The 25666-nt window shown below is 39.5% G+C and overlaps 1 long non-coding RNA gene across 2 annotated transcripts in view; it reads right to left on the bottom strand.

The window, feature by feature from the left end:
• Positions 1-5994, bottom strand: part of LOC138110878 (uncharacterized) — a 68719-nt gene extending 62725 nt beyond the window's left edge. The window contains exons 1-2 of one of the 2 annotated variants that reach the window (XR_011151135.1): positions 5806-5994; positions 3278-3497 (exon numbers count right to left, since the gene is read on the bottom strand). This is a non-coding gene — a long non-coding RNA (uncharacterized lncRNA). Of the gene's footprint in view, positions 1-3047; positions 3498-5805 lie in introns of those variants that run through there. The other variant, XR_011151134.1, reaches the window with a different exon arrangement.
• Positions 5995-25666: the final 19672 nt, after the last annotated feature.

Here is a 25666-nt window from a genome sequence, read left to right as displayed (position 1 = left end):
TGTGCCATCAGGCGGTAATGTGCAACTTATGTATTGCCATTTGTGTTTGTTTGATTTTGTTTTTCATAGGCTCCTGGGCTTCTGACATTTCAGCCCTCAAAATTACATGGCCTGGATTTTTCCCCTTTTATGTGTGGAAAGGAACTAATTCATTTGCCCTTGTTTTTGTACTTAGTAGAGGACGCCATCATCCATTTTCTGTTCCACCTCACATGTTATTAATGCAGGAAAAGTGGAGCTTCATGCTGGCTTTTGGCAGGTTTTTCTCCCTGAAAATTGCAGGGTTTGTAGAAGTGACTTCTTACAGGCAGGTAAATTTGACCAAACACTTGCTTAGTCCTTTCTTCCCTCCAGGAAGACAAATCGGTTTGTAAAGCACTAACAAATGTCTCGTTTATCATTCCAAGCCAGGTCAGTACATTTTCTTTCCCCCTCTTGTAAAACACAGAGACATTTCCACCCTTCAGATTTACATTTTCCCCACCATTTTTTTCTTTTTTCTGACCTTTCTGTACTAGAATTTCACTCCAGACCTATCCCTTTACTGACCCTGATGAAGCAGAATTTAAGCAAAGCCTTAGAATCCCTTGAGGTTTATATCTCTTCCTTCCTTCTTTTACTTCCACCTCTCACAGTCTTTTAACTATTTTCCATTCCCACTGCTTTTTTTCTATCTAGACCTCATTCAAATCACAGAAACAGCCTGTTCAAGGTATCTGCAATTTCCTATGCTCCTTTTTAATCAACACTACAAGTTTATAGCCTTGCTATGGGCTTATAACATCATAGAGTCACTGAAAGATAATACCAAGATTGAGTAGCATTTGAATGAGGGCAAAAATTAATTTGAATTACAGAAGCATGGATGTTCATCCTCTGAACATTTCTCTTTTCCAATCAGTTTAGTATGTGTATTTCCATTAAAACAGAATCTGTGTAGCTGAAGAAGACAGATGAAGAGAACAGAGACGTTTTAGGGTCTAGAAATGGAATAAAATGTGACACCTTCAGCAGAAATGACAGAGGTAAAAGAAAAGAATTAAAACAAAGTTTCCTGTATTCAGAGGACTACCGTAAGGCCAGTAGTTTAAGACCCCTTCTTGATTTAAAACATAATTTACAACACTATCACTTGCTACCACCACACCTATAGTCACTTAAATGATGGGAAACAATCCCATTCTGCCACAGTGAAAAGAAAATCAGCTGGCAACAGGAGAGCCTTCATGGGTGGGCAGAAATTTGGAGATGCAGTTTGTCACCCCATGGAGAGATTAGAAGCAAACCTTGCTTGGGTCCATTGCAGGTAGGGGATTCCACACCACTTGCTATGGAGGCAAGTGTCACAAATGGAAGAAAATGCCATTTAAAGAGCTGCTGTTGAGGGTGACAGTATTTTCTAGCACACCATTTTGGGAGAGAGGATAAGCCTCGGGGACGATGGTCAGCAAATTCATTTCACTTCCAGCTTAACACACTGCCAGCCATAGCTGCTGCAGGTGGCTGTAGGGGGACTTCCACCCTACCCTCATCTGCTTAGTGCCAAAGCCACTGATAAACCTCTGCTTCAGTGCCAGAGGCCCACAGTTTAACTCCTGTTGAAGCATGAAAAAATGCCTCCAATTTTCTTTTTTTTTTTCAATAGCTTCTCAGCATTCACAGAACATTCTATTTTATCCTTCCCAAACTCTGAAAAAAATAGGTGTATACCAATATGCATGTTCTCTGGAGATAATTAAATGTTATTTTCCTCTTTTTACCAGCGGAGAAAGCAACACTCAGAAAGTTGAAGTGATTCTCTATATGTCAGAGGTTTCAAAGAGAAAAGCACAGCAGAAGATCCCAGAAAAACTTTAGGTGTATATAACACATCTCCTTCCACAAAACAGTGTGGTATATCTGAATTTTGTGGGACACTTTCAGGAAAAGTGTTGGCCAGAAACAATGTTTCACAATATACTCCTTGATAATTTGAGAGGTTGCATGGACAACTTGGTGCTGGAGCACACATTCACAAATCTTGGTTACCATTCTCCATTTGCAGAGGTAATTATCCTGACATGAAAAATTGGGGGCAGGAAGTACAAAGGATATTCTATTATTATTATATATTGCATATATTATAATATTTTTGTATTATACTTTAGATATCCAAATGTGGAAAGTAAGTCCTCTGATGGCACTAATTAGCTGGCCACAGATCTGTATAAGAGATTCCTACTTCATGGAGAACACAAAGTCTGTGACTGGAGTCAGTCAGCCAAATTAAAATAAGTTCAAAAGAAATATATGATTGATACTATATATACCATGGTATGTACTGTTCTTCACAAAAATAGTAGTTATTTGTATTAACTTTAGGGGAAAAGTACAAGTTTCTCTTATTCTAAAATCACTTTAAAAGTAAACATTCACATTTACATTTGGTGGATGACCTTTAGTATCAAGACGAGGCCACCTGAATCATATCATCCATATTTGAATGGTTATATAGGAATTATTTTACACAGAGGTCCCTAAGGTAATTATTTCATATCAGAGCCAGGAAAGTTTAGTATCTGTATGCAGTATGTATTTACACTTCATGCCGATGCATTAAATAAAATTCCATCACATTCTGTCTTTGTCTTTGTATTCTTTTCTTTTCAAAGACACACAGTACATGATTGGATTGCAAATTCCCTCATAGTCTGAAAGGCTGTCTCCTGCTATTGTTAAAACAGATTTGGCCAAAACTGGAAAAAAAGTCAACAGAGAAGCTGAGATTGGTTTAGAAAAGTGCACAACATCTTTAACAGACCCTCTGTCATAAATGAAAGGCAAAAAAGGTAAAAGAAATGCATTATTATGCTATTAAAGGACACGCATAGGTGCACATGAAAAACAGAAGAACAAAAAACTCTAATGAAAACCTTATTTAGGAGAAACAGTAGACAACCATTTAGCTAAAGGCAAAGTCAAAAACTCTTGGAAGGCAAAAGATAATCTTCAAAATCCTATACAACACACTGAGGTGTGTTCAGCACAAAAAGAGGAGGACATGCAAATTGAAGGTCCTAAAACAGGATTTTAATGGCCTATTAAAGATATTTAAATTCCACAGTTAGAGTTAAAACCAAAAGACCCGAGAACAACCTTGAATCTGGAGTGTTTGAAATCTTGATTTGGATACATCTGATGTCTGTGGCCAGTGTGTACTCAGACCTGTTACCTGAGCTAGTTGAAACCCACAGTTTATAAGGAGGTTGACATAAGAGTCTTTTCAAATTCTTGATACCTGAAAATCCAGAAGCCACGGAGCAAAATGTTCAAAACAAAAGTCAGCTGGTTAAAATATAAGAATCTCTTTCAGAAAGGAATGTTGACATGAATATAACAGTTTCACATTTTCCAAATACTTCCCACGGAAAGTAGTAAAGCGATGATTTGGACATTCCTTCTCCATTCTTTCTGCTCCAGTTTTGTCATCAGTTTCAGAAGTGTCCACGTAAAAATAACTGTTAAAAAAAGCAAATTTTTTTCCAGAGTTTTTATCTCATTTTTCCAAAGGAAATTAATGAGGAAAATAGGAAAGGAGAAAAAAACATTGAAAAAAGACCAACTCTCTTCAAAACAACATATTTTCCTGTTCACAAAAATCCACTGAGCATTGCATGATCACCATCCATTTACATAAATCAGCTTCAGTCCCTTCAAAATTTGGCTAATGTTCAGCAGTCGGGCTGCAGCTCTCCCCAAAGCTGGCCTGGAGGGAAAGGGGCAGTGGGTGTACACGACCTGCAGGGCCTGGTGCAGTTCAGGGGGCTGGGAACAGCCTCCTGCCTGTATCCCCCCTGTAGGATGCAGCATGCATAGCCCCAGTAGAGGTGTTGAGAGGGAAAATGCAAACACTCCTTTGATTAAAAAACTCCAAGCACATGTCCTTCCGTACAACTGTAGAGGTGAGGTCCACATCCCATTCCAACTTCCTGTCTGCTCAAGAAGTCCCTTCCAGGATAACACCATAAGCAGAACTGATCAGCTCCTAATTCAGGCTCATACTGCAGCAAAGGCCGCGAGCTAATGCATAAACCACCCAGTCCTTGTAAAACACAGCCCACCCAAGGACCATACCCAAAAATCCAGTGCTTCCACTGGACAGACAGTAGCTGAAGCAAAGCATCACTTTGGAGTCCAAATGACCTTTCCCACTTCATTCCAGCTGTTGTGTGCTTTGGAAATATAGGAGTCCATCTGGCATGGGACTGGCAGGATCTGTTCCAGAATTGTGGGAAATGGGAACAGAAAAGGTGTTGCAGGTCAGGATGGAGGCATGTTTGCAATGTTGATGTTTGCACAGTGCTTGCCAGCACTGCGCCTCTTTTAAGCCAATACTATTAATCATTCACTAAACTCACTTGAAAAAATTGCAAATAAAGAGAATTAAATAGTGGCAAGGCCTTGTATTTTTATATGACAAGCTTTGACCTTCACATGTATATTACATGCAGACCGTGCCTGCTTAAATAAAGTTCCATAGCAGACAGAACATCTGTTAGGTCCATTTTATATTCATGTTTAAGATGGGATTAGTCTCTAGGCTTTGTCAAATAATGAAGAAAAACAAAAGGGGAGAAAGAAATTAAAATCTTAATTCCCCTTTGATTTTGTGAAACAATTAGAATTTAAGATAATTAATGTAAATGCTTATAGGAAATTCTGTAGGATCCCTGCCTGAAATCTTCCAACCTTTCAGAGATTAACAATGCATCTATAGCATAAGGCCTTTTGCAAATGTAGCACGTGTACAATGCAAGAATTATGAGAAAAGGTACTTTGAAGGGCTTATGTGGATGATGGAGATAACCTTGTTAGACCTGTTTTACACCTGCCTAGGAGCCGTCACCAGCTGCAATGTTTTGTGTGTTTTTCTCTGGTGTGCAGAAAGAGACTGTTTTCCAAAAGCCACTGTGATCAGCACTGATGCCAGGCTACAGCCATCCTCGTTTTAGAGTAATAGCCTCTCCACTCTCATCACTTCAAAATGCTACTCCGTACCAGAATATCCCACTTTGAAGGCTTCACATGACTGAAGATCTACAGCAGAAGAGTATCTGATGTCTCAGTGGGTGTTTCAGCCCAATGAACACTTCAAAGCTGTTTGCAGGAAAACTGAGTGACAGCTGAGTCACTGGAAGCCACTCAGAGCCCACCCACAGGTGACAGAAGCTTGGTCAGGAGCTGAGGAACTGAGGCCCCAGGGAAATTACACAGACTGCGGGGAGTGCAGTATGTGTTGGCAATGCTGGGCTAAAAGGTAGCTCAAGCAGATACTGGCAATTTCCCAGGAAAGGCATTAAGTACCAAAAGCATGAGACCAGGAAAAAAGGCCTCAGAAAAGCAAGAACAACTACACCCAGTGGAGTGGGGAGCTCCTGAATGAGTCCAGAGTCGATCAAGAGAGCTGGAAGGATGGGGGAGTGAGCAGTCACAAGCCATAGATGAATGAAAGGATGAAGTGTGACTCGAAAAGTAGTTATCCACTGTTCCCAGTGTGACTCCTTTTCCCATCAAACTGTGAACCATCCTTCATTTCAGCCCCACAGGGTAAGCAGGGTTGCTGTGTGAGGTTGTTTGCTAAGCTACAAGACAACATAAAATGAACACAAAGCAGGAATGAAAAGAAAGCCATTATTTAAAACCACCCATACCCCACAGGCATCCACCATACTACAGCCCAGAGGTAGTGCCTTTTCCTGGACAAGCACAGATCTACAAATCCAAATATAGTTTTAGTTGTATAAACTTTCAAAAGGCAAGACTTACTTCTTCTGCTGCACACAGTGCACCTGAGTCAAGATCTTTTCCAAGTTCTCCTTTCCTTCCTGAGAACTGGACTCGGTGTTGCCCAGTAATGGCTTTTACAGCAAGCATATGACTGCCAGTTTGGAGGGGTCACTTCACTAGTGGGGAAGCAGATGGGAGTGAGCAATTGCAAAACAGAAAAATACTGCATGCAGATAAATAGCAACTGATGGAATGACACCAGCAGAGTTCTCGTAAGAGCTGATCACTCCCCTTTGCCTTCTAGACTGTGTTGCAAAGGTTCATAAAACAGTGGGTAAAGGGGATGTGGTGGGTGTAATTTACTTGCAGTTTCAAAGGGCTTTCAACAGACTGCCTCACTGGAGATTATCAAAGGGAACAAATAACCATAGGATAAAGAAAAACGTCATGTTAAGGATTAAATCCCAGTTAAATAATAGGAAACAAAGAGTTATAACTAATGTGCTTTTTCTCAGAATAAAGAGAAGTTAATAACAGGACATCACACAAAGCATTACAGAAACTATTATGGCTCAATAAGTTATTTATAAAGAAGGAGCAGGACAGTGAGATCATAGCATATGCCTGGGACAAGGATAACATGGGACCTGATGCCTTTTTTTATCCCCTTCAAAGCCCCCTGTGAAATCTATGAGAAAGTGTGATCATGGTTCATAAAAACCAGCTCCCTCTCCCAGACCTCTGCAAATAGCCAGTCATCCTGGGACAGGATGTAAATTCCTGTAAATCAGTAAAAGGAGCTCCTGAATGCTGCTGCTCTAATAGCTAACAGCTTATCTGTATTTCAAAATATCTCTGGCTAGATAGTGATGAATGGGGTGTCACGGTTGCTTGGGAAAGCAGAGCTGGGACATTATAAACCACAGCGTGAGTTTTACGTCAACACACATGATGCAATAGTTGGACACAACCAGCTTTGATCAATGATCAAACTGAAGAGCAGTCTGGGCTGGGGGGGAGGAGGGGAGATTGTTTGTTTGCTTTTCAATGCATGAGGAGTTGATTATTTAAATTGCAAGAAGTGGTTTGTTTCTCTTTTCTGATCCCACTGACAATGGCTAGGCAGTGCTCTGCAGGGCTTTTGTAACCAGATACATTAGGCAATTGATTTTTTACTTTTTTTTCACATACCTAAAGCTCCTTTGAAGGCACCAGCATCCCTTATTCCCTCCTCCTGCCATTCTCAACCTTCTGCCCTATAGAGACTGAAAAGCTAGAACAGCTGCTTGCCACAAATAAGTTTTCAAGTGCACTAATTTTAGTGTAGAAAGAGAAAAGAAGCTGGGCAGGACAAGCCAGGCATGACCTCAGATGTCACAGGCCATGTCAAGAATAACACCAAAGAACTGTGGTTGCTTCTGCACATCAACCCCTACACATACAATTGTGTATGGGGGATACAATTGCAGATGGGAGAGCACCAAGAGGAAAAGTACAGCTCACAGTCAGGCTGAAAACTAACCTAAATTAGAAGCAGGGAAATGCATTGGTCTATAACCAAGAGAAAATCCAGAAGCGGGTCAGAGCCTTCTGATTTCATCAGCAAAAGGGAACAAAAGAATTTTAACACGAGCATTCCCAGAAGCACTTACTGGTTTCTAATTCCTGTTTACATCAGAGAGAAAAACATCAGCTCCCACCAACCATTTTGAATATCTTGCCCTTGAGATATCATTTATAATGTCCTTGTTATTTAGAAACAACTCTTCCTAGAGAAAATACAGCCCACTTAAACCCACAAGTCTGGGTCAACATTACTGTGTAAATCATTATTGCTTCACTACAGGTCTAATGCACAGCATCTGAAAATTGGGAAAAAATCATGTTTTTGAAGCATTTTCTCTGTCATACTATAAAACTGGGGATAATTCTAGTCTAATTTAATCAAGGAAAGAATGTTTTTAAAGTTTAACTACACGGTTCAGAATAATAGGGAGAGCAATATATTCCTATACATGCCTGTCTTGGATTCAGTGCATATTTTTGAATCAGATTACACTATTTTTGACAGTTATTAATTTTAAATGAAAGTGAGATGGCTTTAGCTTGGAGTGCCTAGAAATTACTACTTGTAGTTTTCTGTTGATTTCTTATATTACAATTTGAACATCTACAGAGAAAAAGGAATTATGATAGTTTGAATTCTGGAAAGCCAGCCAGGGATTATATTTTCAGCTGTGCAAATAAGCTTATGATACTCAAAAAGTTAAAAAAAGTTGTCCCCTTTACAAAATCTTTTCATGTACAGCACCAAAGGTGAAATCAAATTTAACTGACTTTCCCATCTTATATCTTGCTTTCCAATCAACTGTTGGAAATAAGACTGAAAAACAAAATATATTCACCAAAAATTAGAGATTCTGCAAATGGTATGATAAGATTTTATTTTTAACCTTTCAGCAAAAAGTTGTAACAGTAAACTTCCTTTCCTACATCATGTTATATGTTGCTGCTGCTGGCCTTGGTTAGTCCAATTACAAATATTGGGCTGCTGTACTAAATAGGAACCTGGCCTTCACATTAATAATTTACTCACATCACTTCACTAACCATGCAACCATTGCACATACACACATCAGTAGAAGGGTCATGCAGAATTAGGACATGTTTTGTATTGATCAAAACAAAGCCAGCCAAGGTAATTCCAGAATAAATTACCAAGAATGTGCTGCATTCTCAATAAGAACTAAGATCTTCACCTCTACTCAAAAAAACTTGAAATTTTCATTCTTCCTGTTTACTTAAAATATTTTAAATGTGAAAGACTCTGCAAGGTGTTAGCAAAAAAAAAAGCTTCTTTCTGTGGAGTGGATTTAGGTAACTACTATTTCACAAGGGGCTACATTGAAATGGGAAGCTGAAACTGTCTCAAGAAGTAGCTGCAATAGCCCTGGAATATAAAACTGAAATAGCTATTGGAAAGACTGAAAAAATTTAGGAAGTGGAGTTGGAGGCATTAAAAATTCATAGTCTTCAACACTTTACCTCTAATGCATTTGAAGCACTGAAACAGTTAAGGTATTTCACTGAGGCACAAAATAACCTCATTATCATTTCTAATACGGATCAATACTCAACACTGCCCTTTGAAAAACACAGCACTTGCCAGTCCATGTGCTTATTGTGTTCCTCTCACCAGCTCTAGCCCTCTGCCATTAGAGCTTTCACAGAAAAGCTGGCTTCTGAAACGCGCCTTTCCCCCTCCCTATTTGATCAGCATATTCCCATATCAAATTGTAAGAAAAAAAATAAATAATGCAGATCAATATCCAGCATATTGACGTCTTTTCTTTATTTTCTTTTTTCCTTGTGACATTTTGTCAGGTGGGTGTCTCTGCTCCTTGGGGTTGCCTGGTGGCATTAGAGGGCTGCTCCAGTCAAGACTAATGGCACAGGCTCTGTCCCAGGTGGACAACGGGTATTGTTTGCAGTAACTGATTGGTGTGAGAGCCCTCTAGCTCCCTCTCCCCAGCATGTGGTCCAAAGCACAACATATGCTTCCTGCTTGCTAGATTTGTCTCCAATAATAAAAACAGGATTTCTTTTCAATTTTAGTCTTGTGCCCAATTTATCAAGCAAAATAACATCAAGGCTTCAAAAGGCTTGGTCGGTAATCTGGTTCTGCATTGGATTAGTGGGAAGAGGTGTAACACAGTGAATAGAGAATTACCAAGATAATATCTTGTGCTGTACCATGAAAGAAAAAAAAGGACATGTGTACGTGTATGTGGGGTGGGAGTGCATATGAATTCTGACCAGCTACTAGGGCTTCTCCTGCACAGAGCTGGGAATTGCAACTTGCAGCTCCCTAAAATGAGTTAAAAAAAGATAATAATAATGTAGAGGGAGGAGAATTGAAGCCACGGTATTACTGAGATTCTGATATTTGTTCTTTGCATTGCAAACGCTGATAAAATATGTTAGCTCCCTGGGGAGTGGGGGGATGCAATTGTTTGGTGATGTTTCATTCATGCTGCTATAGGGCTTTAAGGGGAAGGGGAAGGAAAAGGGGCCCGGCTTTGTTGTTGGTTTTTGTTTCTTGGTTTTTGTTTGTTGCTTTTTTTTCTTTAGAAGATTGAACCATGAGAATCGAACTCCACCCTCTCAATTAACACAATAGCACAATTTAAAGGATCTTGTCATTGTTTGCTAAAACAGTAATGAACAGTGCTACAGATGAATTTAGTGCTCCTCCTGACAGTACACTGTAATAAATAAAATAAGGCAATAATGGAAACAGCCAACTAAATCATATTAGATTGTAGCGTGCAATATATTTAACTAAGATTTTATTGTGAAACCCAGATTAGTCTTAATAAGCCACTGTTTGTTAAAAACAGTTAAAATTTCTGTGACCAACACAAGTCGTATTCCCTTTCAACAAAGATTTTTACTTGCCTAGAAATCTCTCTAACTACTTTGTATTTAGATCAGGAAAAAAATGAAATAATTTGTCTTTATTGATAGAATAAATCTGGGACTAATTAGACTTCTTTTCCTTCTAGTAGAGCATGCAATTAAATGTATTGCTTCAGGGGAAGTCTTAATGCCGGTTGCACATTAGGTGAGGTAATGCCAAGCCAAACACTTTACAAGCTGCTCAAGGAACAGGCTGACTTCACAGCCACTCAGCTGCAAGAATATCTCAGTATTCCCATACAAACACGTTTGACTGACTGAAGCCTGGAACCAGCCCTAGACACTCAGTAAACTATATTTTAGCATACACATATAGCAGACGTAATTCCTGAAAATTATTAAGATATTCAGTGATTTATGCTTTTGCCATATGCTCTCTGTTTGAATGTCTAATTTACTCTGTATCAATCATAAAACTTCATGATAAAACTATGTCTTCCCTATTGTTCTTACAAAGAGAACTGATCCATGCATGCCCATGCTGAATATACTTTCAAAATGGCTCTATTTACATGGAGATTTGGACTTTCTGCACAAAAGGACTTGGCAAGAATTTGATACAAAATACTAACATTTATACTGCTTCATATTTTCTCTCACAGATTAGAGGGTTTCCTTGTTTTTCTTAAGGGTTTTCTCACCCACATCTGATAAAGAAATGACTGCCAGTTAAATGGTAAAGGTCTTAACTTTGAGCCCATCCATTTTATGTCAACTGAGCACAAACTTCTGAAAGCTCAAGGGTTAATGTTCCTCTCAACACTTCATATTATTTTAAGACTGAGGATAACACTAGGCTGTTTGAAAAACTATGGTGTTGCTATTGCTAAGTTTCAGAAAACTTCCAGAAAAAGTCCAAAGTCTGGATACCTTGGAACATCAGTTTCTTCCCAAGTTAGCTGCAGGGGATTTCAAAAGAGGAGCTCCTCCTAAACACGGCACTAAGCAAAGCAACACAGAGCTGCTGGTTTGTGGCAGTGTCAGGGGAGATGGCAGAGTGAAGAGGACAGGATCCAGCCTACCATACAAAACTATCCCTGGTCCAGGCTGTGGCGGGGTAATACAGAGATATGGGTGGATGTGAATGCGGTTGTGATTGCAGACGGCTCAGTACTGTGCAGCCTCTCACAAAGTGACACGGTGTGATTATATTTCTGTACCATACACAAATAGCTGCAGCTCATCCCAACATGTCTTCTGGGAATGGTAGCAAAAAGTATAAATTTGCAGATACACAATCAGATGGGAATACTGCACACACTGAATATAAATATTCTGCTTTGTTTACATTAAAAAACCAACCCCACCAAGTGAACATTACAGTGGCTGAGTTTTGATCACACCACGTGATACAAGTTCTGCTCAGGGAAGGGATATTTATCACATTAATCTCCAGTGCAAATAGAACAATATAAAGTAACATAACCCAGACTAAAGCAAGAGTGCTTTAGACTCTTGCATTATGTGTCTCCTCAAATCATACATGCATCATGCAGAATCATGCATCACAGATGGGGTCAGAGAGAAATTTTATGGGGGCAACATGATTTATTTGTTCATTTACCATGAAATCTAGAGTATTATGTTAAAACCTATGGGATGCAGCAACTCCACTGGAAACAATTACCACTGCATGATATTTGATATGCATTATATTTAGTTAATATAATTATTTGCTCCTGGAGCATCACCAAGGAGAGACAGAATGATCCCTGCATGAAAGAATTTATGGTACAACAGCTACTTTCTACAATTCTCAGGCACATAAAGTTCCCACTGAGGCCTATGTCTGATAATGCTCTGTGCAGTTAGGATGCACTTAGGGATTCAACACAGGTTTATTACAGGCTGTAATTCTAGGAGTAAGAGTTCTTTTGTGAAGTCTTACAGGCGTTACAGGTTTACATTACCCAGTAGTCAGAATACTCCTATGATAAATGGGCAAGAGTCTATTTACTCAATAGCTTCTTAAAGCATGGTTTAAACACAAGAAAAACGTAATAACTGCTGTGTTTGCATGTCCACACACTTCTCTTTGTATCACAGAAGCTGCAGAAAAAACTCAGCTTGCAGAATGAAAAAGGCCAAAAAAGTGAAAAAAACCCAAAATGATTTAAAACAATAAATAAATAACATCTGTAGACTGAAGGAGCTAAAGAAAGAATGGGCGTTTTTCCAAGTTCAGTCAGGTCACTTTTACGTAGCACTTGACACTGTGATGATTCACAATAATCAATTATCCTTTGTAATGCCATCCTGGAGAAAAGTGAAGAGGTGTACATACTGAGTTATAAGAAAGGAAACAATTTTTGCTATTCCACTTTTCAGGCAGGTGCATTTGCTTGTACATTGGATGAATCTTGCCTCAGAACAATTAATCTGTCAGTGAATAACATTGCACAGATGAAGTTAATAGGGATAACCCAGGTAACCTCCCCCACCAAAAATCCTTGGACATTTGACAATATTTCTTCAGAATAAAAGAAAAACTTCTCTCTCCCCTACCCCCATATTTTAAAAAAAAACAAAAAAAAAGAAGAAATATGTGATTTTATTACACATACAAATCTGCAGCTACACCCCAGAATTCATTAAGAGTTAAGAAGGAAAAAAATATTCTTTCCACCATTCCAAATACTAATAAGCTTTCCTTAATTTCTCAGGGAAAATACTAGGGGAAAAAATGGAATATAAATGTTAATAAGAACAATTGATGTCTCCAAAGCTTTGTTAAACACAATAGCCTGGGAAATTATAATTTATTTTAGATTTGATGAATCTGGTGAACACAAGCACACCAGGGAAAAGTTGCAGTCTTTAACTTGCAAACCACATATTTTGAGCCTGCCTCATCTTTTAAAGGCACAGATGCATGCCTTTCTTTATGTGCAGTGGAAATATTTCCCCAAAGTTTTGCTAATCACAGGAAATATTGAAATTACTGATTTGAATGCTCTAAAGGAAGGCTGTCATTACATAAGGAAGACAGTTCAGCAAATCTTCTGTTAATTTAGCTGTCCTGTTGCTCCTTCAGGACTGGGCTGCGTGACTCCAGCCAGGGGGTGAGAAGCAGGATTGGCAACAGCCCCCCCCCCCCCCCCCCCCAAAAAAAAAGAGCACAAGAAAAATCATCCTCATCTCTGAGAAGAGAAAGACACCTCAGAGGCAGTTTTTCAGCTATTCTTAATTTGTAAGGTTATTTAGCTGAGACAAACAAAAGTATTTCTCCTCACCCTCCCCAAAAGCAGAATCTGAAATCGCTGATTCAAAGGATCAGCTTTCTAGAGCCTCTCAGATATATGTTTTTAAAATATCTCTACTGCTTTACAAGGCTTTTAGCAAAGAGACTAGATCTACTAATTTGAAAAAGAAACATAAAAACAACAAACCACAACCAAGCCCCTTTAATGACTGGTTGTTCTGCTTACAGTATGGCTTGGGTCTTCTCTTCTCTACAGTGAGCAAAGTGCAGCTGGGACTGGTTTGAGATGGGAATTATAACCAATTGCAGATTTTTAATGGATGCCACTTGTTTCCAGCTCTAAGGGAATCAAGATACCACATTAGGGCTCCGTCTGCATCCAATAGTTTTAGGGGTTTGGATGCCTGGTACAGCAGTACCATGCCAAGGGATCCTGGCACCACTTTATTTCCTTCTTCCAAACCCATGGACCGTAACAATCTGTGTGAAATTTTTAAATGAATGTGAAAATCACTTATCATGATCATACAGAAAGCTGTTATTTCTACACATTGCAGCATGAAGAATTAGGGTGTCGTGTGAGATTTGGGCCACCAGAAGTCCCGTAAACACTGGACATCAATGTAAATTATAAACGAATGTCTCTGCCTGTCCTTGTGTCCACAAGCATCTGAAAGCTGGACTACAGATTTGTCTGCACTTCTAAGCAGAGTTGTCTCCATTCACTGTGAAAGAAAAGTAGATCCAAGCAGCTAGGTGTTTTAGTTTAGTCTAGTAATCACAGTTCAGAGATAAAGTAAGGAGAGGGGTGGATAAACCCTTGGGAAGTTCTGATTCATTGGGCATGCTTAGACCAAACTTAGCAAACTTTTTCAGGCTGTATTCAAGACAAACACCCTCATCTAAACACAGATTGCCTTTTTTCAGTTTTTCTCAGAAGACTCTTAAATTGTGTGAGCAGGCTCAGGTGCTGTGGTTGGACTTGATGATCTCAAAGGTCTTTTCCAACCTAGTTCATTCTGTGATTCTGTGAAACACAACTTCTCCCAAACCTTCTCATCAAAACACCCTCAAATACAGCCTAGAGAAACAGACTCTCTTCCTTCCTCTCACTCTTGAACTCTTTCCTGCACAGCTTCAAAAGGATGAGTAGATGTTGTGACCTCAAAGCCAAGTGTATAAAGTGGTAAATAAAGTCCTGTCTGTGCAAGAAAGGCCTTTTTCCCACTGGCAAGTGAACTGCATGGGGTGTCTGCTTCCGTGTAGCTGCATTAAATATCAGGCTTCCTGCCATGGTTCTTTCTCTTTACTTACACTACAAGGAGCATCAAATGCTTAAAATTAGCTCCAGAATCTTCTTCCTAAGGAAACAGAAGTCAGGGAAGAATCTATCTGTTAATTTTCCACTGAAATAGTCATGGTAGCTGTCTCAAATATCCATTTGATTTCTGCAGGCATGACACAGGCTGGTCTGAGCTCAAAGAAATTGGGCTGGCAACAAATCAATTTACTATTCTGTGATAAGATCAGATTTGTTTCTCCAAAGAGAAGCATTTAATTAATGATGTATGAACACATATGCATCCATGAAGGTGCGTGTTCAAGGCAAAGCCAGAGTTAGCTAACACTCCTCACACGAGCTGCAGCTATAGCTACTAGGGATGACAAACCTGAATCAACAGCCAAATGCTTCAGCTCAAAGTTATGGTGCCAAAGTATGAACCATAGCTGATTCCATGGGAACTGTTCAAAGTTAATGTATGGGGGAAAGGTTATGGACTGGAAAGTAGAAGGATTTAAAAGATACTGAGAGATCCACATGGAATATTGCTGAGTCCTGATCAGAGAGGCAGCGCCAACATTTTATGTCAAAATTAGAGAGGACAAAATAGATTTGGGGCCATGATGAAGGAACATGATTGATGAGTGCAAATGTGAGAAGCTAGAGTAATATGGTGAGGTCAGTGAAGTCTTTGCAATGACATCAGTGAGGCCTGGATTTGTTAGCAGCTATAAAGTTGTGTCCACCACAGTGCAAATCACAAGTTATTTATTTTTATCTACTTTTAAAGCCTCAGTTTATATGGAAAAAAACCCCAGCCACTTAAAACCATTCCAAATATAGACAGAAGTTACAGGAATTAAAAAAATACAATGCAGATAGGTACACCAAATTAATTCCAGGTGGAGGTAATGCCTTCTTTGATACTTGACAAGAAAATCAATCACTATTAGGCAGAGAAAAAATAAAAGATGCTGAAGACTTTGGGATCTTCCCGGAATGAAACACAATCAAAGGAAGGAACACACAGAAGAAGAAATCAGAATGGAGATGTGTGCAATCATTAAAAGCATAATCATACCTACATTATTGTCTGTAAACCCTGACCAACAGCTCTACCTTTGCAGAATTATACAGAGACTACGGTCCTATCCCAGTAGTTTGCCATCCACTTAAATAAAGCAAAAGGAGAAACGAATTAAAATTTTATCTTTGTTTGAAAAAATGGAAACTCTCTAGAATTTCTTGCCCTAGATGACATATGAACTTTGCAGAGAAGCTGGGGTTTAATTTCTTCGGCATTCCTCACTTTTTCACACAGCATTCCTCCTTCTCAGATACATGTTCAGAGTCCAAGTTATTGTGGAACTCAAGAATTATAGGAATGGAAGGGACAACAGAAGAACCACTGAATATTTTTATTAGATGTACATCTTCCACATAAACTTATTACAATGCTCGTAGTATTGCCATTCAAAAGTAATTTCTAATGTGTAATCTGAATCTTACCTATTTTCCTCAGTTCAAGAGCATTAGTTCTTGTTTACTGCCATCAGACCAGGAGAAAACCTCATTTCCTTCTTCCCCCCAGCAGCAGTTTTATGTATTTGAAGTCTATTAGCCCTATTCCTGTTAGACTTTTCTTCTGTAGACTAAACAATCCCTATTCATTCAATTTTTCTTTATAACATCTTGATTGGTATTTGCTGGTCTCTGGACTTCTTCCTGTTTATCCCCTTCCTGCCTGTAGTACTGAAGCAGTCAAGCCGAGAGCATCTCCAGGCAACAAACAAAATCATTCAATTCCCTGTCATAATGGAGAAAGCTGCACCATATTCCTGCTTTTAAAGAAATTAGGAAACAAGATCATGTTTTAGGGCTGGCTTTCCTTGCTCAGCTTGCCTACCTTTGTCCCAGGTCAAAGAGGAACTTGGAATAAGCTGGAATTTGAAAACAGCACCAACCCCTTCACTAAGGTGTAAAGCTGAGTACATTGAAATGACACCACACCAACACAGACATGTTCCTTCCAGCACCCTGAAAGAGCTCAGAGCAGTCCTTTGTGCTGTGTAAAGGTGCCAGCATATTGGAGTTGATCTAGGATCTCTACACTACACTTCTGTTTATGAGCTTTAGTGATCTAAAGCTGATACACAACTGATGGAGAGGGAGAGAAGTGAACAAGAGGCTAAATCTTATTCTGGGTTCAGGGAGAAGCTGCAACCTCCAAGCACATGACTCTAATGTCACTGGTAACTCCAAGCCTCATTTGTCACATGTTAAATGTTACAGGTTAAATATTGCTCATTTTTAAGAAACAGAGCAACATTAATGGGACTGGATCATACTTCCAAAGGTTTTGTTACCTTTGGATGTTGTACATTTGTAAGACAGCCTTGCTTTGATCCAGGAAAAACTGTGCAGTATTCACTGTATTTGACAGAAAGGGTCAATAGACCCTTTAATGTAGAGAGGACATCCTAACTAGCAGAGGTCTCCAGTGTCACCTGGCATTTTGGATGGTTACAGAGCTCACCATCAGCCTCCGCTGTGCACTACTCTGGCCTTTCTGTAACTTTCATTTTTAAGCACTGCTCTCTGCTCTGAGCAAAGTTTACAGGCAATAAATGGCCACGTTTTCCATTACCTGGGATTTGGTTCAATATTTAGAGATTTATCCAGAAAGGCAGAAATATATGGGGAATCACTTGGAGGGAAAAAAAAGTCAAGTGGATCATTTCATTGAACCAGTCTCAGCTTCCAGGCAGAGTTCTAGGAGAAAAAGCATTATTCTTGGTTATTGGTCATCTCTTCCTGATTTTAGTTAAAAATGCTTTCCCATGTTCACATGCTGAGCAAAAAACAAATACTTACATGGATAACTAAGATAAACAGAAATCATGGATTTCTGTGTAACATTGCTTTGGTCAATTAGCACAAAATTTAATTTGCAGTAATCAAAGCAGAGGAGTGAATGAAATTAATCTGATATGTTAATTTCATGTGTTGGGGTGCTTCTCTTTTTTCCCCATTTTTTCCTCTTCTGGATGAAAGCAGGTACCTAAATATCCCAGGAACTTTTAACATTTTCAAGCTCTCTGCATAAATATAAAGTTTTGAAAAAGAAAATTTATAAAAGATAGGTCTGCATGTATGCATAAGACTATTATATTTGAGACTATTATGCTAACTAGCTGGCATAAAAAAGATGGCTAGAAAATATACTCATTAAGGTGAATTTTTTTTTAAAGCAAAATCAGGTATTTTCTAAGCAAAAAGCTCCAGTAAATCAATTAGAAAAATTAATCTAGGGTTGCAATCATATTTTTTAACACAGTAGTATAGAAATGTGAAACATTTTGATCTTCCTTGGTTTGGGTTTTCTTCACCAAGCATTGAAAAGCTAAAGCAATACTTTTGTCGTTGTCTGCTCTAAATCTCTGTATATAAAAAACTAGTTCACAATATAAATGTATGGCTCAAAGCCTAAAAGGCTGTTGTGGGTTTAAACACAGCTTATAGGAAGGTCAGACCTCTGTATGGAACAAGGGGTAGCAAAACCAAAGATGGAAGGAAAAAAACAGTGAAAATACTCTTTCCCAGAAGGCAAAATTTCCCTGGTTTTCTTTTTTGCTTGCTACACCAGGCTATGCAATCATGCCATCAACCTGTAGCTGGTTCTCTGGACACTACAGAAGAACAATATCCAGTTTATTTCTAGATTTTCCAAATCTACTTGAACATTAACATAAAACATCTCTTGACTGTGTTATGGCCCCAGAGCCAAGCTGAGCCCTACTTCTCTGTGTGGCTGTGTGGAGGACATTCACCTCCTGGTTCTTCACAGCTTACCAGTGACCCTGGGAAGGTGCAGTGAAAATCTGCTCTCTCTGGCCCCACAAATTTTGATATTTTATGTTTACCTCTATAAACATTGCAGTCACTACATTTCACAAACTCATGAAAACCAAGCCAACTGCCTGCCATCACTCATCAGCTCAGCAGTGACCATGTACAGAATCAGATAATGCAACACGAGATGCTGCTTGTGGAAACCTATTTTCAATTTGGATGTGCCAGTATCCAAACTGGTTGTGACACTGTCCAGTCCAACAAGGGCAACAGCACTATGTGATCACAAGGAATCTCTCTAATGAAGCAGAAGGAGTGAATCTGTCCCACCAAGGAAACCAGATCTGTTTAATGCAGCACAGACATCATGTCTAAAATTATTTTCTATCATCAGCCTAAGTGAATATGTTCAAATAATGAGCGCTGTTCAAGGAAATTGATTTCTTCCTTGTGATATATTTGAGGCATAAAAGTGAGACTAGATTTACTGAACAGATTACTTCTACCTGGTGCATTATTTGTAGTACTTTATTGCTGCTATTTTTCTAATTAAATACGTAAAATCTCAACTTGCCTGTTGTCTTCTGGCATCTAGTTAGTAATCATAATTTCATAGAATCAGAAATACTTAGTATAGGAAAAGAACCTGTAAGTTCATCAAATCCAACCATAAATTTGATTCCTCTATAAAATTAACTATTTTCAATACCTATATTCTTTTCTTATGGAACATTTTGAAAACACACATGTTTTATTTCTTCAGAGCCAGAGAAATAACTCCAGAGTTTCCTTCAGGCACGTTGCAGTAGCCTCTCCTTCAGCCCTTCTGAGCTTCCACATTCGTCGAAGAGCATCAAAGTCTCAATCAAGCAGACTCAAGCAGTAATCAGATGACTGGATAAAAAACTGCATTTGTCTATTGCACAAAACATGGTCACAAGATACACCATCCTGGAATTCATTATCATTGCAGAGAGTCTGGAGGAGCTAGTCACAATTTACACCACAGTAAGTGAGATCAGATCCAGGCCTTTTCTTTCAAGTTATTTTCCTGTTTAAGTAAAAGTTGATTTAGGGATAAGTTTTTTTAAAATACATATTTTTTAAGTAACAGGAAGTGAAAGGAATACCCTGAGCACACATCCAGTTTTGAAGAGGAGTTCCTTAAGGGGGTAGATCTGTACGTATCTGTGCCACTGATGGCGATACCGCATTTTGAATCAACTCCCATTTCCCCTTAATTGTTCTGTCAACCTGTTTGGGATCTCATCTACCTTCCTCATTATGGCCTTCCGAGGGAGGGCTCCTACCACACTGAGAGTCAAGAGCAGATCATGTCCCTCATTTAGACCCAACACATCTTTCCACAGCCCACTAATTGCATGGCAGCTCAGGCTCATTTGTCTTCCCAGATCGTTAAAATTCATCACCATGCTCTGTGAGCTCTCAGTCCTGCCCTTGGATGGGCAGCTGTAGATTATTTAGCCACACCAATCCCTAATGTTTTTAACTAGGAACTGACCCCAGCACCTGAGCACCTGCTGGGCTCTTAGTCTCTGTCATGTTAAAAGAGTGCACAGAAGGACTCAAGTCATCAAAAGCATCCTGCTGCATTACATTAAATATTGATAAAAAATATGCAAATTGTTTATTGATCTTCTCCAGGAAGGGCTGAGATAATGAGAGAGGGACTGTTTGAGATGATGGTTGGGATTTTTAACTTTTTTTTTTTTTTTTACATTAGACTGTTGTTGATAGCTGAAGTTAATGAGGTCTTTTGGTTCACTCAGTATTTCAGACCTTACTACTAGTTTGAAGATAAAAGAAATCAATGCACCTTTATTGTGCATCACTGCCAGCAAGTGCCTTGCAAAGGGCAGGAGTATTTGTACAGGTGCAGTGCCAGCACTCCTTACTAACTTTACCTGTACTGCCCTGGTTAATATTATACTACTCTAAATTGTCTTATCCTGCACTGTATTTGTTTTCCAAGGCTGATATTTATCAGAAGTTGATGCTCACACTGTCTCCAACTTATTAGCAGTTCAGTATATAATTAATACCCAGAGACCAGTTGTTTTTCCATTCCCCTTTGCTGAGAGCATTAACTGCATCACATATGCTTCCTACCCTTTGTGTGATTGACATGTGACAGCTTTTAGCTGTCTTTCTGTGCCTTACTCCTCATGCTGGAAATTTCTTCGCACTCACATCCTGGCTTAATTTTGCTTTCTTTCTTTCTCTTCTGTCTCCTCCTCAATTTTTTGGGTGCTTCATGATGCCTCAGAGGAGTAAGCAACCATAAACCCAAAACAGCTGGAGCAGAGCATTGTTGCCCTCACAATGACCATCCATTTGAAACCACAAATCTGTCACACCTGGTTTATCTGCAGGACATCACTTCTGCACCTCCATGAAGCCATATTCCAGACAAAAACACTGTGGATGTGGCAACAAGAAGTCTCCCTCTGCAACTGGGCCCCCATTAAACAAATTCCTGGGGTGCCTGCATCTTTTCTAGGAAACAGTAAGAGCCAGGTCATGAGGGTTTGCCAACACAGAGTCCAGGTTGTAATGACTGTCATTCCAGCCTAGCACTGACTTGAAACAGAGCCTCCCTTCCCAAAGAAGCCAAAGAATAAACGTCACATTCCCACTATAATTATTAAGTTTTTCTTAGGATTTTGATGAGAACATCAGTGCTGTGTTTGGAAAAAATATAGGTGGAAAATTACTGTCAGGGAAACATCAAAGAGGGGGCAACACCCGAATGGGTGGTCAGACAAAAACTTGGATCTGTCGTGCCCAAATTCAGGTCTTTAGTGTATCAGTTAAAAAGCAGAAATCCAAAACTTTGTTGTAGCTTGGTCCAGGTGCCTAAACCTGAACATACTCATGTTCTCAGTACCCCTGCCACATTACACAATTTTACAAACACTATCAACTGTTCTGGCAATGTGCAATGGGAAAACAGAGACTTCAACACCTTCATATTTTTGTTCAAATTTTCTAAGGGTTTGGATTTAGAAAACATTAAATATAAAATGTCAAGTATTCTATTCCTAGGAAGAGTTACATCCCAGAACTGTTAGGAAAAAATGCAGGAACAAATACTAAAGATATTCTATTTCATGGACTGAATATATTTGTATTTTTTTTATCATTCTACATCAACTAAGACCATGGGAGAAAAGGTATGTTTTCTCAAGGGAAAATACTCCAGTGAGAGCCTGAAAAAGTTAGTTTTCCAGAGAAAAACAGAAAAACATAAACAATTATTCAAAATCGGATGAAAGAACAAAGTGATTGATGGACTGTACTTCCCTGTGTACAATTTCAAGATTGATGTCATACTATTGTGTATGTCAGGGTACAACAGACCTGAATTATTAATTGCTCTGTGATTCCCATTCTCTGAATGATACACTCCCTTAGTGCTTCTCTCAATGTATATTCTGTACATGTAAAGCAAGAGCAAAAACATCACTGCATCCCCAGATAAACAGAAGCACTTTTAGGTTTGACGGTTTTTTCCTGCCTCCACCAGCAGAAAGAACCAACCAATTTAAAATTGCCAAGAAGCAGGAAAAACACTTTTTTCCCCCATCTCTTTCACACCAGAGTATTTAATTATGAATTTATTCAAACAAAAATTTCAGAGATCTCAGTGCTCCAACAGTCTCTTGCCCGAGGTGCTTTCAAGCCCACGACAGCAGAACAGAAGGGGCGGAGTAGAGCCCCAGCATTTCAGACAATCAGCTTTGAAAGCATGTTACAGCCTGTTTAGTTGCATGGTCCTATTCATTTTCTATGTTTCAAACAAGAGTCGTTTGCTTGAACACTTTTTGCTTGAGTTTTTTAAATGTCCATTTATTCCAACAAATGAAAACATATGAAAACAAGAACAAAAGCTAAATGCAAGCAAGAAACAATAGGAGGAAGCAGTTAAATATGACCAATGAAATAATATTTCTTTTGTCTCTATTGGCTGTATCAGAAGTGAAAACAGACAAAGGACCTCTCAGTTACACTTGTGCAGATTGAAAATAAAGTCACTGAAGTCATGGGATCTTAATCTGTTAATGACTGCAGAAAAAACTCAAGGTATCCTTATGTTTCTTTACCATATTAAGTTTGCATTTTTAAAAAAGGTCACTGTAAACACTTCTGAAGATGCAAACAGACCTCAAGGTAGGAATAAAATACATTTGCATCTATCAAATGACCACATTGAACAGCGAGTGGCCCAAAGTAGCCTTCACATCAATAGAATATAGCTCTGAAGTTACAAAAGCAGAAGAATGAAATGACCACATTAATAGTTAGCAAAAACCAATTTGTAAAACCAAATGACTTAAAATAAAGTCTTCCAGACCATCTTGCCATTTGTAGTTTAGGTTGAGGTTTTTCAAGGGATGGTCGTACACCATGCAGCAGGATCTACAGAACTTAAGGAGTACACCAGTTTCACTTCACTTCAGTGTCTGTTTGGGAAGTAGTGATTTCATTGAAAAAGAGATTTCATCATAGAATCATAGAATATGCAGAGTTGGAAGGAACTCACAAGGATCATCCAACTCCTGGCCCTGCACAGGACAAACCCAAGAATCCCTCCATGTGCCTGAGAGCATTTCATCCCAGGTCGAAACAAAGCCTTCAAGCCTGGAAAACAAACAAGTTCCAAATGCATAATCAAGTCAGGCAGTCCCTCCAGGTCACCAAGTGCCACCAGCTCCAGCAATGGCAGAAGCACTTCTCTGGCTATGCAAGCCACGGGCTGGATGGACCCCAGACTATCCGTGTGGTTGGCAATCACACCAGGAGCACTGCACCAGCAGAAACCTCTGGGAACCTGCAGTCTCACGTGGTCTCCCAGAAGCTGTGTGAATCCTAGGAAACACAACTCATAGCAGTCTGTCTAAAAATCTGGTAAGACCTAGGAACTTGGGAGATTCCCAGAGATTTAACTGTTTCTTGACTAGAAGCAAGACATCCTGGAAAAAGGCTAAAAGCCTCTCTTCATCAGGAGTTACAGGGCTTTCAGGATCCCAAATCTTTTCAGTCTCTGGGACAGACATGATCTGCTACCAGGTAAGTATGGGCTGCCCCAGGTAAGTATGGGCTGGCTCACACAGTCTCCATGGCACTTGCTGGGCAGGCACACTAGCAGGAAAAGAAAAGTCATCAAAACTCTTCCTGTGCTCCTCTATCGCCATAGATTACTTTGGATTTGAGACACAGGATTCTTCTGGAAGGAAAAGACTCTCATGGAAAACAGCAAACTGAGCCCAAATTCCACTCCCCTCCAGACAGCACAGCCATCTTCAGAAAACAGAGAACCAGATCCACATGAAAACAGGACAAAATACTACTGAAAAGGTGTTACTTTCACAGGATTCCCACACTGCTAGAATTAGTGAGAAAACAAACCATATATGACAGATATTAATCACATCAATTAATACAAAGCACCAGGTGTGCTGGAGATGAGATGGCAGAAAAATTGATACAGAATAAAATTAATTGTTTTCAACTGTGTTTTTCACACAAGAAAACCCTCTAGGATATATCCCTACTTTTTCAACAGTTATTAGTCATTTTTTCATCAATGAATTGTAAGTTGATATTCTGATGTCAGTCATTCAGAAATAAAAAAATTAGAGTTTTTTCAGAAACAACAAAATTCTGCTCAAAGAAGAGCAATAACAACACACCTGCAATCTACTTTGAAAACTTACCTGAACCCCACAATTAAAGCTCTTGGGAACAGAGCAGAATATCACCAGCATTGTCCTTAGTAGCACACAGCACTTCCATATCAAATGCTTTCTCATCTCACCCTAGCAGCCAAAAAGGAGCATTATTGGTGTCAATCCATACCTGCAGGCTGTGTTTGGGTTACCAACAAGGATGTCAGAAGCCACAGCACAGGATCTGAAATGTCACACATTAGCCCTGCAAAAGCAGAAGATGCTTTGCTGTTGTTATTTCAACACTTCAGTCTAAACAGGTCTGCACAAATTTTAAAAATAACAAAAGTTACAGTGTGAACATTCTTCCCCACAGAGACCTCTCTTGACTCCCTTTCTGAGCCCCAGCCCATCTGTTTGGTTTTGTATTTGCAGGTAAGCATGGCAACAGTCAAAGTGAGGTCACTGAAGAAATGCTTAGGTTAATGTAATCATTTTATCCCTTTGAAATACAGCATGTCTTACCAGCAAGGCCACACACCAAAGAGTCGAGGCATTTAAGAGCAAGAAACCTCTTTCCTCTCTGCATTGTTTTGTCCTAATGCAGCTCAGTTAATTTTTCTGGCATTGTCTGAAGGAGCCTGGTGATGCCAAGATCCAGTAAAATCTATACCACCATTACTGATGATTGAAGAAATGTGCACACACAGGAGAGAAAGCTCTATCACCTCCCCAAACAAGGCTGCCAACAGGAAGGAGCATCAAGTTGGTCCAAACCTTGACGTCCAAGAGCTCCAGAGCAGCATCAGTTATTACTATGACCTGATGCTCCTGTCCATAATCACAAAAGTAGGGTTCCTGCCTCCATCTCTAGCACCCACGCTGCATCAGGAGACACTACTGCAGCACTGCCAGGAAAAGCTTTCTGGGTAGCACCCCCTGCTCCAGGGCAGCCTCCTGCCTGCAGGTGCTCTGGCACCCCACAGTCTGCAAGAAAACAATGGATCCTATTCTTCTTACTTCCCCACCTCCCTGGATGTATTCAAGGCCAGGTTGGATGGGGCTCAAAGCATCCAGGTCTAGGGGAAGGTGTCCCTGCCAGGGGATGGTCCTTAAGGTCTTTAAGGTCCCTTTCAACCCAAACCACTCTATGATTCTATTTGCATCTCTGCTCTACCCTTTGTCTGAGAGAAATATATATTTAACACTTGTATCACGGGGTTGGTGGGCGATTTCAGCGCTCACAACAATGAAAGTAACAAACACAGTCTTCATTGTACTGTCCAGAAAAACATATGTTATTTATTGACAGGAAAAGAGAAAACTGAGGCATAGAAGCCCTCTTAATACTGCAAGGACCTGATTCAATACCCACTGAAGTTATTTTTATTGTCT

The sequence above is a fragment of the Aphelocoma coerulescens genome, chromosome 5 (assembly GCF_041296385.1).
Source record: "Aphelocoma coerulescens isolate FSJ_1873_10779 chromosome 5, UR_Acoe_1.0, whole genome shotgun sequence".
NCBI classification, from domain to species: Eukaryota; Metazoa; Chordata; class Aves; order Passeriformes; family Corvidae; genus Aphelocoma; species Aphelocoma coerulescens.
Note: the sequence above shows the minus strand (reverse complement) of the source record. Positions and strands in the feature narration are given on the sequence as shown.